We start from the raw sequence: 4,129 nt of genomic DNA on the forward strand, positions 1-4,129 counted from the left end.
TGAGAATATTGAACGGGCTAAGGAAGCTGAAGCCCAAACCTCTAGTGAGAGGTCTACAACTAAAGATGAGAAAAGTGGCAATTTTGTTTCTGATGCTGATGAAGTTGCAAGCTCAAGCTCCTTTTCTTAGATCTTTTGAAGTTGGCCCTTATTCTTCTGATGATGTTTTTTTTCTCTTTGTTGTGATGGATGTTCTGGTTTTTGGCAGCTATGTTCTACTGCTTTGATGTTTATTTTTCTGGATTTTCTGGTTTGGTGGATTTTTTTCTCAGCTTGTTTAAAGCTGTGTATGTACTTGGATCTGTAACACTTAACCTTTGACATTCTGATTGTTTGACTGAATAGACATTTATTTGGTCTCTTTGGTCTTTTTTGGCTAAAAAAGGGGAGAAGTAATAGCTATATGATGCTATACTATAGTAAATATGTTATGCTATAGATGATGTTACAGATGATGTTGGAGATGATCTGTATGTTACAGATGATGTTACAGATGATGTTACAGAAGATGTTGGAGATGATGTTATATGGGGAAGTGTTTTGTCTGTGTAAAGCAGACTGGTGTTAGCTGAAGGGGGAGGTGGTGTGTTCTGAGCAAAAGTGCATGTGTGTTTACTATGTGTTTACTAGTTGCTATTTTTGCTAGTATTGTGTGCATGTTTGTTGATTCTAAGTGTTGGCAGCAATTTTGTTAAAACAAAGAGTGTTCACAAGATGTCATGTGTGATGTCTTAACATGAGATATCCTATGTACCTGCTGGAGTTGAAGAACATATGCAAGTAGGATTGTTTCAGAATGCCACTTACAGGGCTTCTGATATTGGTTGTACCTGCTGGAGCTTATATGGAAGACATATGCTGCAGGATTGTTTCAGTTGACATACTCATTGTCATGGTAACTGATATGGCTGTACCTGCTATAAAAGTGTCATACCCCGATTTTGATCCCGAATTTTTCTCCATTTTTATTTTTTGTTTGGCACTTGGCCTAAGGCTCATTTGCATACATTCATATTTTTGTTACACATTGGTCATTGTCTATGCCTTTTTGATCATGGTGCTTTTGATTATAAAATGGATTTTAATCATTTGACTTTTTAATTTTTCAATTTGATTTTTATTTCAAATTAAGTTTAATTCCAAATTTTAATTTAATTGTAATTGTTATTTTTACTAATGATTCAAACTCTAATTGATTTTAATTTTCAAATAAATGTTAGAATTGATATCAAAGTAATTTTAACAAATTATGAATTAATTTCATTTTAATTTGGTTTTTACTGATTTGTTATTATTATTTAAATTGATATTTAAATTAGTCTTGGATTATTTCTAAGAATCCATTTTATAACCAAACATGATCCATTTTCCATCCATAACTCATTTTAGATCAAAATAGTACATCTCACTTGGTACATGAATCCAATTTGTCTGCCTTTGAAAGGTCTAATAACCAAATCTCCCCTCATTGTTAAAAATATGGTGCTTCCTACAAATATTAGCATGCAAGATTCAGCAAGTCACTGGTTAGTAATGAATGTTGCAGTACGCAATATTTTCATGGGAGGGGGCTCGGATGAAAAGCAACTTGTGGAAGACACAGGTGAGGAATTTGTAAAGTGTTCTTGATAAGGTCATTTGCCAAGATGCAAAAGTGGGTGAGGATGGTGATATAGTTAGTTTCAAGATGCATGATTTAATGCATGATCTTGAAATGTAAGTAGCTGGCATTGTTCGTTGTTAATTAGACAGTGAGACAAAAAGCCATGTATCATTGGAATCCAAGGCAATTCATTTGTTGGACTCATTAGATGGAAGTAGGCTGCAACTTTGATTTTACTATCTTCCAATGAGGAAGAATTCAATGAGGATAAATTGCCAATCATTTCAAAATTCAAACACTTGCATGTCCTGAAGCTGATAGATTGTTTCTTTAAGCAAGTTTTCTAGATCAAATAGAAAATTGAAACATTTAAGATATTTTAACTTGTCAAACTGTAAAGGACTGGGAAGTCTTTACAAATCCTTAAGGAGTTTTGTTACAAACATTAACATTGAGACCTAATGAAAATGGAGCTTTCTACAAAAGTTGTATCAAAATTGATCACTTTAAGACACCTCCACGTCTTTGATTAGGAAGCCTCAGAAGATTCCACCACGGATGCAGATGTCATTGCCGATTTCAATGTTGCTAGAATCATCAACGAACTCACAGCTGCTGCCATTGCTTTTTGAATCTATTACACAAAATTGTGGAGGAAATGCATCAGGACAATGACTGCACTACAAAAAAAAAACATGCGAGATCAGTGATGCGTTATTGCACCGGCATCATCATTAGCCAATTGATGACATTCAGAAAGAGGAGGTAGTGCCGGACCTCACTATCACAATCAAAGCTGATGATAACAAAGGGGATTATATCAAATTGATGCCTTGCTCAGATGAGGGTTCATCGTTAGGTGCGGCCGAGGAGTGTTCTCCGCTGGCGAGGAGATCTGTTGTGTGGTACTGGATCAAAGTGATGTTGTTGTTTTTTATTCTTAGGGTTTTTGGCTGTTGCTGTACTCAAGTGGGTTGGACCCTATTTCATAGACAAGGAGGTTATTCCAATAATAAATTGGGAAACAGAGACTTTCAGTCCTCCGGTGCTTACTATTTTGGTGTTTGCTTCAGTTGCACTTTTTCCAACTATACTTTTGCCATCTACACCCTCTATGTGGGTTGCTGGAATGAAATATGGTTATGGATTTGGGTTTTTGCTAATGATACCTGCAGTAGCTATTGGGGTTTCACTCCCTTTTATCATTGGCTCAATCTTCCATCATAAAATTGAAGGATGGTTAGAGAAGTATCCAAAGAAGGCTTTTATTCAAAAGTCTGCTGGCGGTGGAAGCTGGTTTCATCAGTTTCGAGCATTTGCCTTAATCAGGGTTTCTTCATTCCCTTACATGATCTACAACTATTGTGCAGTGGCAACAAATGTCAAGTACGGGCCTTACATAATTGGATCCTTGGTTGGAATAATGCCGGAGATATTCGTTGCAATCTACACGGGAATTTTGATTCGGACATTGGCTGATGCTACAAATGAAAGACAATCTCTATCTGCCCAGCAGATAATTTTCAATGCTTTAGGCTTCTGTATAACTGTGGCTACAACCATCATTATCACAGTTTATGCCAGAGGTGGCTCGGTTTGTGCGAGCCATATGTAACCGAAGCCGTTCCTGCATTAGAAAAATGATCAGGATAATTTGAAAATCCAAGTTATGGCTACAACAGGAGATACCATTCTAAAAGAGGACATAATGCACTTACCTCGACCAGTTCATCTGCTTGTCGGTACCGCAGGGAGGTTACCGGCATGCTTTTGGGAGATGGCTCAGCTTGCCGTGGCAATTTTGAGTCAAAATTTCTAATGCAAATGTGGTAAAGCCTGTACAACAAATTATTCAAATTAAGTCTGATTTAAGCATTTTCGAAAATCACAATCAAAGAAAATCCCAAGTAAAAAACAGCAGAAGAAGCAAATCAAAAATCGAATGGTTCTAAAGATGGGAAGCTATACACCCCAGTTGCTGTTGATCTATTCAGGATACTTAGAGAGCAGGTTCAAATCGTCCGAGATAATAGCACTGATGTCATGTTATACCGAATTTCCTTGGCAACCATTCAGGTGACGATTGATTTTCAAGCAGCTAAAAAAAAGAGATTTCAGGAACCAGCTTCTGAAATTGGTTTGGAACCTTTATGTGCTTACCCTGCTTATAACAACATTCTTCCTAAAGAGCAAACCCGTCCCAATTTCACTGTTTCTTTTCTGAGTGTAAGGAACATAACTACTATCCTGTAACCGGATATTAACCTAATGGACATTGCTACTATCCTGCAGCAACGAATCCTCTCACAAGCCACCCAAAACCAAGTTCAGACCAATACTCCGAATTCACTGCAGTAAAAGCAAAATGGCAACAGTAAAATCTCAGGAAAATATCCCAATTTGGCATCCAGACAAAACAATGAAGAAGAAAGCGCGGCTCAGATTACCTGTTCCGAATGAAGCATCAAAAAGGCCAATCCCAACTGAGCGCATCAAAAGTAGTTTGCAGAAGATATTCTTTGGAAT

At 37.0% G+C, this 4,129-nt stretch overlaps 1 pseudogene; it reads left to right on the forward strand.

The window, feature by feature from the left end:
- Nucleotides 1-1,479: 1,479 nt before the first annotated feature.
- On the forward strand, nucleotides 1,480-3,856 carry LOC127079196 (uncharacterized; annotated as a pseudogene).
- The last annotated feature ends 273 nt before the right edge of the window (nucleotides 3,857-4,129 follow it).

The sequence above is a fragment of the Lathyrus oleraceus genome, chromosome 5 (assembly GCF_024323335.1).
Source record: "Lathyrus oleraceus cultivar Zhongwan6 chromosome 5, CAAS_Psat_ZW6_1.0, whole genome shotgun sequence".
NCBI lineage: Eukaryota > Viridiplantae > Streptophyta > Magnoliopsida > Fabales > Fabaceae > Lathyrus > Lathyrus oleraceus.